General features: G+C 47.9%; 1 protein-coding gene across 3 annotated transcripts in view; it reads left to right on the top strand.

Moving 5' to 3' along the window:
- The first annotated feature begins 297 nt into the window (after positions 1 to 297).
- LOC134344471 (rho GTPase-activating protein 12-like) overlaps positions 298 to 13,125 on the top strand; it is a 228,866-nt gene continuing 216,038 nt past the window's right edge. For all 3 annotated transcript variants that reach the window (XM_063044341.1, XM_063044339.1, XM_063044338.1), the window contains exon 1: positions 298 to 611. The gene's annotated coding sequence lies outside the window, so the exon portion shown is untranslated. The remainder of the gene's footprint in view (positions 612 to 13,125) is intronic.

The following is a 13,125-nucleotide window of genomic DNA, read 5'->3' as shown; positions in this document are numbered from 1 at the left end:
TAAAATAAAGTCAGAAAATGCCGGAAATACTCAATAGGTCAAGCTGTACCTGTGGGAAGAGAAACAAGTTAACGTGTTAGAAGCTCGTTCATCAATCAGGTACTGCCCGACGTGAAACTCCGCGTCTCTCCATACGCTCCCAGGGTCCTTCCTGCCGCTCGGGGTCGCTACTAGGCAACCACCGCGCCCTCCTCCAGACAAGCGCGCACACGCGCATCCCAACAGGAAAAAGGGTTGGGAGGAGGTGGAAAGGCGAGCGCATGCGCGCTCACCTGAACCCAGCTGGGGGAGGGGAGAGTGAGAGCGCGAGCGAGAGTGAGTGCTCGAGGTCCCAGACCCCATGGAGAGGGGAAAGGGAAGAAGCTGCACGCGACCCGGCGTCACCGCGAGCGCGCTCGTGTAGGGTGCACGCGCACCGAACGTCACCAAGTGGAAACGAGGCAAGAGCTTGTTTGTTCGACGCCAGGAGGCGGCTGTGGAGCGATTAAAGATTGTAATATAAAATAAAATCTTCAGGGTAGTCGTCAATTCCGAGATATTAAATTAGTCAGTGGGGAAATAAAACAGCGTCGTTCTCCTCTGGCCGCTGTCCCAGGCACCCTTCGGAGCAGGTGCGTGATGGTTATTTCTTATTTCTCAAACTTTGATGAGCAGAGCGAATTTTAATGCTAAGTTTGCCCCGTATTTCTTTGCTCTAATTGTTTAATTTATCTAAGATGCCAATGGTCGCTGCCTCCCTTTGCGGTCTGACTGTGGGTGAAGAGGCCGGCTTTAGGGGCCGAGACCGGGGCCTCGGTTAAAACGAAGGAGGAAACGGCAACCACAAGGAAACCTGAGATTTATTTCGTGGCCGCCCTCCGAATAAGTAAATACTAGACATCAACAAACTGACCGAGTCAGACTAGTGTGCATTATTCGCCGCCTCAACCCACGCCCTATGAGATTTGGATTACTTTATTTAAAATTTTGTTATTGTATATTTCGATTTAAATATAGGGTAGATGAACTCTTGCATTTTTTTACACATTTCTGAGTTGTCTGGTCATTACCCTCTCAACCTCATTTATTCATCTGCAAAGTGGTGGGGTCCTTTTGTTTATTGCTCTGGTTGTGTTAAATCTGGGTCCACTGTTTTCTTGAAGAATGTCACTTAATGAACATGCTTTCACTCGGATGCCAATATATTGGTTTTGAAAACGTGTCAAACAAATACCCCTGGAAATGTTTCACTGATCAGGAATGAGCTGATCGGCATGTTGCTACATGATTCATCCACAACTATATTTTTTTCACTGTGAAGGCTTGTTTTAAGCATACTTTTGAGCGTTTTTGATAGTGTCCTTTGCAAATCAGAACCTGCTTTTAGATGCTCTGAATTAAAAGTATGAGCTGCACTGATGCCACACACCAGGTAAAAAGCCTAATTAATCTTGCCCTCACCAGCCTGTCTTAATTACAATGACAGCAAGTATATTTGGAGTTATCACTATTCTGGTCTTCTGGAGGTTGCCCCTCCCATTTTCTTATCGAGAATTTCCTGTAGGTGGATGAGTGCACTGGATACAATAAGGCTGTAGAGCTCAACAACATGCAGCTTTACAAAATATATATTCCACAACCAAAACTGACATTAGTTAAGCAGTTTCAATACAATCAGAGTATTTGCATGTACCTACAAACAAGTGAAAATCTGCAGATGCTGGAAATCCAAGCCACACACAAAATGCTGGAGGAACTCAGCAGGCCAGGTAGCATTTATGGAAGAGAGTACAGCTGACGTTTTGGGCAGGACTGGAGGAAAAAAAAACAGATTTAAAGTTGTGGGGGTGAGGGGAGGGAGAAACACAAGGTGATAGGTGAAACTGGAGGCAGGAGGGATGAAGTAAAGAGCTGGGAAGTTGATGAAAGAGATACAGGACTGGAGAAGGGTGAATCTAATAGAGGACAGAAGGCCATGGAAGAAAAGGGTGGGAGGAGCACCAGAGGGAGGCAATGGGCAGGCAAGGAGATGGGTGAGAGAGGGAAAGGGGGTTGGGGAATGCTGAAGGGGGGGGGCATTACCAGAAGTTCGAGAAATCGATGTTCATGCCATCAAGTTGGAGGCTACCCTGATGGAATACAAGGTGGTGTTCCTCCAACCTGAGAGTGGCTTCATCGCGACATAGAGGAAGCCATGGATTGACATGGAAATGGAAAGTGGAATTAAAATGGGTAGCCACTGGGAGATCTTGCTGCTTCTGGCGGACAGAGCGTAGGTGCTCAGTGAATTGGAATCCCAATCTACATTGGGTCTCACCGATATACAGGAGGCTACGCTGGGAGCACTGGACACAGTACATGATGTCAACAAACTCAGGGGTAAAGTGTCACCTCACCTGGAAGGACTGTTTGGGGCCCTGAATAGTAGTTCAGGTTGATTCCAGAGATGAGGGGGTTAGCCTTTGAGGAGAGATTGAGTTGCCTGGGACTGTACTTGCTGAAATTCAGAAAGATGAGAGGAGATCTTATAGAAACATATAAAATTACAAAAGGGATAGGTAAGATAGAGGCAGGAAAGTTGTTTCCATTGGTAGGTGAGACTAGAACTAGGGGACATAGTCTCAAGATTTAGGGGAATAAATTTAGGACAGATGAGGAGGAACTGCTTTTCCCAAAGAGTGGTGAATCTGTGGAACTCTGCCCAATGAAGCAGTGGAGGTACCTCAGTAAATATATTTAAGACAAGGTTGAATAGATCTTTGCATAGTAGGGGAATTAAAGGTTATGGGGAAAAAGCAGGTAGGTAGAGATGACATCATGGTCAGTTCAGCCGTGATCTTAATGGCAGAGCAGGCTTGACAGGTCAGATAGCCTACTCCTGCACCTATTTCTTAAGTAGCGAGGGAGAGGTGTAGGGGCAGGTGTAGCTTTTGTTCTGCTTGCAAGTGTAACTCTCGGTTCGACTGGCTTAATCTAGGGGAAGACAACCCTCGGTCCGGCCAAACTTAAGAAATCTTGTTTGGGTGGATGCTGTGCGATGTGTCCCTTGTTAGAAATCAGTAAGTACCATGTAATAACAAACAGTACGCAATATGCAATTAAACGATTGAGCTTTATAATTCTTAATTGGACTATATGGTTAGTAAAGCAACAGAAAAAGAACAGGGCTCATCCTCATGAAACAGTCTAATGAACAATGTTGGAGCTCATGGTTCTGTTCATTTGTTCCCCGTTGACCTACTCAGAGCGTAGCTTACCCCCATTCCAGGTCCCCTCTGTCTGGCGGTCTACCAGCTCTCTCCTTTCTCGTCTTCTCTCCTCATCTCTCCCTGGCAAAAGACCATGAAATCCCTGCTCCCAGACCTATAAGAAAGAACAACATCCTGCTCATTGGCTAGCATACATTCCTAAGCCCACTGTTATTTCTAATCATAACCCAAACATTGCTGCTATAGAGAAACCATTACATTAGCAGTGAAACCTTACAGCGAATTACACTCTTTACTCCCTCCCCCTCCCCCCACCCCTAACCAAATTTAGTTATGTCATCTTGGCGTTGAGATAATTTGCTGACCCCTCCTGCAAAACACAAAGTCCAATACAGGTTTAAAAGGCAGTGACAGCTCCCCAAAACGGTAGGGGCCACACTCTGTTCCCCTGGTACTACGTAGGCCAGCCTATCCAGTGGTCTCATAACTCTCTGAGACTTCCGCACGCCGTCACCTAACTTCAGGTTCAGCACTACCGGAGATACTTCCAGGCTACCTGCCGAGGCCTCCCCCGACCTATCACTTGTGCCCACCTGCAACTCGACCCCTCTGTCCCGTGGCCAGGACCCAGGCTATCCACAGATAGTACCCCTCCCCCCCCGCACTTCACCTGACTCAGCGGGAGAAGTGCTTGAAGTCTCTTCCTCAATCAATGGGGAGTTAGCAAAAGGCAGCATATACCACACATCCAGGTCCTCATTCTCTGAATCAGTATCCCTCTCAGGGATGGGAGCCAGGCTAACCTCTCCTGCTGCGGGCCCTGCAGTCGCCCTGTGTTTCCGCAGAGTCCTTTTACCAGGTGTAGGCTCCAAGTCAGCCTCTGGGTGTACCTGCACCTCTTGTCTCAGGGGCAGCAGGTGGTTCGGATGGAGAATCTTAACAGGCCCATTCCCATCTTTGGTTTCACCCAGAAAACTGGTATGACTCTCCACCATATAGGGCTTAGCCACCCAGCAGTCCAGCAAATTATGTTTCCCAGGTAGCCCCAAATTCATTATGAGGACCTGGTCTCCTGGCAGGAGTTGGGAGGACCTCCCCTTTTGATTGTACCTCCTCTTATTTCCTTGATTCTGCGTGGCAGTCATGACCCCAGCTAATTCATAAGCTCTTTTCAGCTCTCTTTTCATGTCAGACACATACTTCAGATAAGTCTTTGGTGGTCAATCCCAAAACAAAGGTCAGTGGGCAACTTCGCCTCGCGCCCAAATATTAGATAGTATGGAAAGTATCCAGTAACTTCATTTCAGTGGACCAGATGTTCAGTATGTTGACTCCACCTGCTCTTGGTGATCTCCAAAGTCCCAAGCATGTCTAGCAAGGTCCGATTAAACCTCTTGGGCTGGGGATCACCCTGCGGATGATAGGGCGTGGTCCTCAACTTCTCGACTCCAAGCATGTCTAGTAATTCATGAATGAGTCTGCTCTCGCAATCCCGTCCCTGATCACTGTATATCCGCCTGGGGAGGCCATAGTAAATGAAATACTTCTCCCATAACACTTCGGCCACTGTGGATGCCCTCTGGTCCTTGGTAGGACAAGCCTGTGCAGGGCCAGTAAAACAGGTCTCTGAGCAATCCATGGGTCTTTTCAACCCCCAAATGTCCAAAATCATCATCAAGTGACCTCAACGCAATCTTCTGATACTTCTCCAGCAGAACCAGCTGGCAACGCTGAGGTCGGTCCGGTGGCGGGGAGGGGTGGGGGGTGACATGACCCGGTATAGGATCTGGTTCCGCAATTTCAACTGAAGCTATTCTAGTAATGGAGGCACCACCGCGTGTTTCATCTTCTCTGCCAGAGCCATGTCTCCCTTTTCGACCGCTGACCAGATGATACCGATGCCGGGTCGTCTCACTGAGCAGCTGCCACTTCCCCAGAACCCAATTCCGGCAGCTGATTTGGCTTCCAACCAGTCAGGTTACAATAAACTTGGGGAATGGCATCATCAGAAGCTCCCAATTGATCCACCGCTTAATCCTGTCCTTCCTTTCCCCCTGTCTTCACGGTGATGGCAAACTGACACCTGCCCTTCCCTGGGGCAGGAATGCTCTCCCACTCCTCGTCCATGACCAGTCCTTCATGCGCCCGTTGGGACAAAGCATCAGCATCAATGTTCCTGCTTCCCGTCCGGTACTTTGGGCTGAAATCATAGGCAATGCGGCCAAACACCGATGGCCTATGGCATCCAGTTTCACTGAGGTCAGGATATAATTTAGGGGGTTGTTGTCTATCCTCACCTCAAACCTGTAGAGGTAGTTACTCAGCTTATCCGCCACCGCCCATTTCAACGCCAGAAATTCCAACTTGTGCGTGGGATAGTTTTCCTCGGGCGACAGACTCCGGTTGACAAACACAACATGTCTCAACCTGGGGTCCTGATCCTGATATAGGATGCCCCCTAAGCCCTCTCGGCTGGCATCCATGTGCAGTACATATGGCAATTGAGGGTCCGCAAAAGCTAGCACCGGTGCCTGGGTCAGCAGTCCCACCTCAGTCCAAAGGGCTCCTACAGGCTAAGATACCCTCCACCCTCCTGTCCTTTTTGCCCCCTCCCTTTCTTCCCCAAGGGAGGGTAACCGCACAGAAGCTGATTCAACGGGTGACTCACTTTCATGTAGCCTTTCACAAACCTCCGATAGTAACCACAGAACCCGAGGAATGAGCGCAGAGTGCTCACAGTCTGGGGTCTTGGCCAAGTGGTCACTGCCTCTATCTTAGCTGGATCTGTAGCTACTCCATCCGTGAGACTATGTGCCCAACATAGATAACAGATGTTTGGCAGGCAGCCCAGCACCTTCAGCAGGCTCGCTTCATATTCTTCCATGGTGGATGCAAACACTGAGGTCATCCAGATACACCAATACCTCAAGCAAGTTTATATCCCCCACTGTCTTCTTCATGACGCTCTGGAAGGTTGCAAGGCTTCCCGATATGCCCTGGGGCATCCTTTCAAATGGGAAAAGTCACAGGGGATATATAAATGTCGTCTTCTCTTTGTCAGCCTCACTCATGTGGATCTGGTAATATCCACTCCTCAAGTCCAGCACACTAAACCACTTCGCACCACTGAGGCAGGCCAGTGCATCTTCAGTCCTCGGGACTGTACACTGGTCAGGGACGGTGTGCCTGTTCAGAATCCTATAGCCCACACACATCTGTACCTTGCCATTCTTCTTTTGGGCCACTACTATTGGGGTTGCAAAGGGGCTTTGGGGACTCAGTGATGATCCCAGCTTCCTTCAGCTTACACACATGCTGCTGAATGTCCTCCACCTCTGCAGGGGTCAGCCTCCGCAACCGCTCTCAACAGGTTGTCCTTGGTCACCCGGACAGGTGATGAGGGCTCTTGGAACAACCCACATCAAACACATCAGTGGAAAAGACGCCTTCCAGCTTCAACATATTCACTACCAACCTCATCCAACCCGTAGGAACTGGGGCGTCCCTGAAGTTGAATGACTCAGCGGTCAACTTTCTCTCTTTTCCCAGTAGATTCTCCCTGGCTTGTCTCACAGGGACACTAGACGTTACTGTCACTGGGAACAGATGTGCTGGGGCATCCACCACTTGAAGGTGACCTCCCTCTTCATAGTGTTCCTGACAATCACTGCCATCCTGCTTGCCTGTACAACCAAGGGCTTCTGCAATTCGGGCCTCACCAGTACCCCAGCAGAAAATTCCGACTCCCCCTCGTGGTCTTCCGGAACATCTACTAAGAGGGCCTCGCCCCCAGGCACTCCAGGAAATTTGGGTGTCCCCATCACTCTAGCTACTTTCCCCGGCTGTACCACCATTGGCTTCGACGGGGTGAACCACACAGTCCCTCAAATAAATTCGGTATCCAGACCAATGCAGCCATGCACATCTCCTTCTCCTTGCAGGCCCCCATGAGTCTCCTCACAAGAGGGATGTTGGTCCCCACCAGAATTGAAATGCTGCCGGAAACAGGGTCCACACACACCAGCACTAATGTATCAAGGACCTCAGACACTCCCACATCGGCCTCCGAGAGCTCCAACTTCACTGACAAATAACCATCGTCCAGATAATCACTAGCATTAAGCCCTGAATGGCGTCAAGGGTAAATGCTTCAGATACTGATTGTAAAATGAACAGTACAACAACATGACCTGTGACCTGATGTCAAGTAAGGCTTCAGCATAAATCCTTCTATCCGTAGCGACACACTGGAGCATGGACCTACTAAGCCTTCGGGAATAGGGCCTTTTTAGATTATGGGAACGCTCAGTCCTCTTTTATTGTCATTTAGAAATGCATACATGCAATAAGAAATGATACAATGTTTCTCCGGAGTGATATCACAGAAAACAGGACAAACCAAAGGACAAACACTGACAGAACCACATAATTATAACATATAGTTGCAGCAGTGCAAAGCAATACCATAATTTGATGAAGAACAAACCATGGGAACGGTTAAAAAAAATCTCAAAGCCCCCGAGTCGATTGACTCCCGAGTCCCCGATAGCAGGCGGCAAAAGGGAGAAACTCCCTACCATAAACCTCCAGGCACCGTCAACTTGCCGATGCCTTGGAAGCAGCCGACCACAGCCAACACTGAGTTCGTCCGTCCGAAAACTTCGAGCCTCCGACCAGCCCCTCTGATACAGCCTCCCGAGCGCCATCCTCTGCGGAGCGCCTTCGACCGACCACTGAAACAAGCAAAGCTGAGGATTCGGGGCCTTCTGCTCCGGAGATTCTGGTTACCACACAGTAGCAGTGGCAACGAAACGGGCATTTCAGAAGTTTTCCAGATGTTCCTCTGTACTCTCATATTTGTCTCCATCAAATCAGAATTGTGCATGGTCCCCTACTTGACAGATTACAGATATTCATCACCGGAGAGGCCGCGCGCGCTGCAGTCGTGCCGCCATCTTCTCCTCACTTCAGGAATAGGGCCTTTTGCTTTTGGGGGGGGGGAGAGGGGAGGTCCTTGGTATATTGCTGGGAATGTGTTCCCCCAGAGACACCAGGCTGTTCCCTCACTGGGTCTCCTGTAAGTTTTCCCAACAACTCTCTCTGCTTAGGTACCTGGGGGCTCACTCTCCTTCTCGCGTGACACCTGCTGCCAGTGGCCCTCCACATTATTCGTGCCTTTAGGGGATTTGACCCCCCCCCATCAGCTCCATCATATGGGAGAGGGTCACACCAGCTGATAACAGCTGAAGCATCTCCGTTCTCAACTCTACCACAGTCTCCTCTACGACTCCCCCGGATAGGCTATCCATGGTCACATCGCCACAGGGGATCACTACCGAGGACTGCACCTACTGACAGAGGCCTCCAATGCATTCTCCTCTTCTTGTACCTCTCTGATCAGCTCAACAAAAGATGGGGGGGGGGGCGCGTCTTACGAGACTGTCAGAGACCCCAAGGAATCAGGTCCTGGGACTGGGCGCCCTTGGCTATCTGATCCACTCAGATCCATGTAAGGCCAGTGATGTTGTGGGGATGGAACTGGACTCTCTCACGGTGGTGTCTGAAAAGAGGATGCTGTCTAAGTTGCATGCCATCTTGGTCAATGTCCCCCATCCACTACATAATGTACTGGGTGGGCACAGGAGTACATTCAGCCAGAGACTCATTCCACCGAGATGCAGCACAGAGCGTCACAGGAAGTCATTCCTGCCTGTGGCCATCAAACTTTACAACTCCTCCCTTGGAGGGTCAGACACCCTGAGCCAGTAGGCTGGTCCTGGACTTATTTCATAATTTACTGGCATAATTTACATATTACTATTTAACTATTTATGGTTCTATTACTATTTATTATTTATGGTGCAACTGTAATGAAAACCAATTTCCAGCGGGATCAATGAAGTATGACTATGATCCACCTCAGCTGCCTGAATGACCCCTTTGCACTGCAAGCAATTTAGCTGCCTCTAGCCGAAAAATATAAGCATTTATTAAAGCTTCTTCCCTCTTCTCCTGACTCAGGTTCTGAAACCCCACCATGAGCTCCTGTCGGGCCAAAAACATTGTCCGGTGCTTGCATGTAATTGACAGTTGTCGCGACGGAATACTGCGACCTGCCCACAACCAATCTGTCGCTTTACATCATCAAAGCACTGCCACTCATGTAACAACTGAGAGGTCTGCTCTGTCCAGGTCGCATACTCCTCTTTCCCCTTTAGGGGTGGGTGTTATTCCAGAGAATAGGCGGGGCCTACCATAGCAGGGACTTTGAACTTGGGCATTTTTCCACTTATTTGCCAGAGATACTAACTCAGAATTCTCACTCTTCACTGGGGGACGTGGACTGATTAGACATTCCAAATCTGACTGCTCCTTCCCCTCACTCCTCAGGAACGATAGAACCCTGTCTTTGAAATCCCTGCCCCCAGCTACCGCTACGTCAGCACTGGTCTTCATTAAAACGAGAGCTGTGCCTGCCATTGTATCAAACCTCTGCCCCACAATCACAATTTTAACAGTATGTAACAGGCAAATTAACAATTCATCCGGAGTATGAATATCTACCCTACTGGTTCAATGCTCAGGGTAATCACACAGCATCCAATGAAATCAATCCTGGAATGAGCCCCCACAATTGTAATTCTCTTTTCGGCTAGTGGCTTAATCTAGGGGAAGACAGCCTGGCCAAACTTAAGAAATCTTGTTTGGCTGGACGCTGTGTGATGTGTCCCCGTTACAAATCAGTACCATAAAATAACAAACAGTACACAATATGCGATTGAACGATTGAGCTTTATAATTCTTAATTTGACTATGGTTAATAAAGAAACAAAAAAAAGAAAAGGGCTCATCCTCATGAAACAGTCTAATGCGCAATGTTGGAGCTCACGGTTCCATTCATTTGTTCCCTGCTGACCTCGGAGCATAGCTTACCCTCGCTCCAAGTCCACTCCGTTCGGCGGTCTACCAACTCTCTCCATTCACGTCTTCTCTCCTCATCTCTCCCCGGCAAAAGACCGCAAAATCCCTGCTCCCAGACCTACAAGAAAGAACAACATCCCACTCATTGGCTAGCATACATTCCAAAGCCCCCGTTATTTCTAGTCATAACCCAAACATTGCTGCTACAAAGAAATCATTACCTTAGCAGTGAAACATCACAGAGAGGCCATTACGTTAGCAGTGAAACCTTACAGAGTGTTACACAAGGATAAGTGCCAGGAGGGAGATCAGTGGAGAGGGATGAATGGACAAGGGAGTCATGTAGGGAGCGATCCCTGTGGAAGGAAGAAAGTGGGGGGGGGGGGGAAGATGTGCTTGGTGGTACCACCCTACCAGGGATGGGGTTCCTCTTGTCCTCACCTACCACCCCACCAGCATATCTCCAACGGGCTCCCACCACCAATCCATGGTCTCGTTTACTGTCACGATGAGGCCACACTCAGGTTGGAAGAACAATACCTTACATTCTGTATGGGTAGCCTCCAACCTGATGGCATGAGCATTGATTCCTCGAACTTCCAGTAATGCCTCCCCCTCCCCCCCCACTTCACCTTTCCCCATCCCCTTTTCCTCCTCTCACCTATCTCCTTGCCTGCCCATCACCTTCCTCTGATGCTCCTTCCCCTCCTTTCTTTCTTTGGCCTTCTGTCCTCTTCTATTGGATTCCCCCTTGTCCAGCCAGGTTTCACCTATCACCATGTGTTTCTCCCTCCCCTCCCCCACCTTTTAAAACTCGTCATCATTTTTTCTCCAGTCCTGCTGAAGAGTCTCAGCCCGAAACGTCAATTGTACTGTTTTCCATAGATCTGCCTGGCCTGCTGAGTTCCTCCAGCATTTTCTGCATGTTATTTGCATGCACCTAACTGCTTTTGATGTTAAGGTAGTATTTGACTGGAAATAGATTCCAGACTCTAGATAGAGTAGATTCCGGACTCACCTTGAATCAACAAGGATACTCAACAGCTATGGCAGAGCTTAAATACTGTCACCTCTAACAAAGTAAAATCAAGTAAGTTCACTTCCAGATCAGCTCAATGCCTTCTATGCTTGCTTTGACCATCAAAATAGGGTGGAATCATCATTAACTCCCACTGCCTCTGATGATCCAGTAATTCAGTCTCTGAGGCCAACGTGAGAGAATCCTTCAGGAGGGTGAACCTAAGGAAAGCTCCCTGCCCAGATGGGGTACCCGGCTGTGTACTAAAGACCTGTGCTGATCAATTGGCTGAAGTGTTCGCCAAGATTTTTAACCTCTCACTTTGGCAGTTTGAGTTCCCCACCTGCTTCAAGTAGGTTTCAATTATACTAGTGCCTAAGAAGAATGTGGTAACCTCCCTCAATAAGGACTGTCCAGTAGCACTTGCATCCATAGTGATTTAGTGTTTTGAGAGGTTGGTGATGAAAAATATTAACTCCTTCCTGAGAAGTGACTTGGATCTGGTCCAATTTGCCATTCCGGCACAACAGGTCCGCAGCAAATATTGCTTCATTGGCTCTTCACTCAACCCAGGACATTTGGACAGCAAAGGTGCGTAGATCAGGATGCTCTTTATCGACTATAGCTTGCCATGCAATACTGTCATCCTCTCAAGACCTAATGAATAAGCTTCAAGACCTTGGTCTCAATACCTCCTTGTACAATTAGATCCTCAAATTCCTCACTTGCAGACACTAATCAGTTTGGATTGGCAACAACATCCTCTCCACGATCTCCATCAGCACAAGTGCACCACAAAACTGTGTGCTTAGCCCCCTGCTCTACTTGCTTTACATTTATGACTCTGTGGCTCAGCACAGCTCCAATGCCATATTTAAATTTGCTGATGACACAGTTGTCTTAAGCCGAATTAAAGTAGTGACAGATAAGCATATAGGAGGGAGATAGAAAATCTGGCTGAATGGTGTCATAACAACAACAACCTTTTTCTCAGTATTGGCAAAACCAATGAGCTGATTATTGATTTCAGGAGGAGGAAACCAGAGGTCATGAGCCAGTCCTCATTGGGGGATCAGAGGTAGAGAGTGTCAGCAACTTTAATTTCCTCAGTCTTATCATTTCAGAGGACCTCTGCTGGGCCTAGCACTAAAATGTAATTATGAAGAAAGCATGGCAGCGCATCTACTTCCTTAGTTTGCAAAGATGGCATGCCAAATCTAAAAAAAAAATTGACAAACATCTATAAATATGTGATGTAGAGTATATTGACTGGCTGCATCACACCCTGGTATGGAATCACCAATGCTCATGAATAGAAAATCCTACAAAACATAGTGAGTATGACCCAGCCCGTCATGGGTAAAGTCTTCCCCACCATTGTGCACATCTACATGAAGCATTGTTGTAGGAAATCGGCATCCACCAAGGAGTTCCCGCCACCCAGGTCATGCTGCTGCCATCAGGAAGAAGGTTCAGGAGCCTCAGGATTCACACCATAAGGTTCAGGAACAGTTATTAACCCCCTCAACCATCAGTCTCTTGAATCAGAGGGGATAACTTCATTCAACTTCACTTGCTCCATCACTGAACTGTTCCCACAACACATGGACTTGCTTTCAAGGACTCTTCATCTCCTGTTCTCATATTTATTGCTTATTTATTTATATGTATATTTTCTTTTTGTGTTTGCACAGTTTGTTGTCTTTTGCACATTGACTGCCCGCCCTATTGATGTGGTCTTTCACTGATTTTGTTATGAATTTACAGTGTAGGGCAACAAAAGGAATCTTAGGGTTGTATATAGCGACATACATATACTTTGATAATAAATTTACTTTGAACTTTTGACTGTTGTACAAAGAAGCCCCTGTGAAGTTTTGTCAGAGTTAATACTTCATTGGCTAGCTCTCTTCCTACATAGTGCTTCAGGATTGAGTATTCAGTCGTTCCATTTAATATCAGGGAAATGTATATAATATACATTGTGAATTTTTTTTC

This window comes from Mobula hypostoma, chromosome 3 (genome assembly GCF_963921235.1).
Source record: "Mobula hypostoma chromosome 3, sMobHyp1.1, whole genome shotgun sequence".
Lineage (NCBI taxonomy): Eukaryota > Metazoa > Chordata > Chondrichthyes > Myliobatiformes > Myliobatidae > Mobula > Mobula hypostoma.
This window is presented reverse-complemented; position numbering and strand designations above follow the sequence as displayed.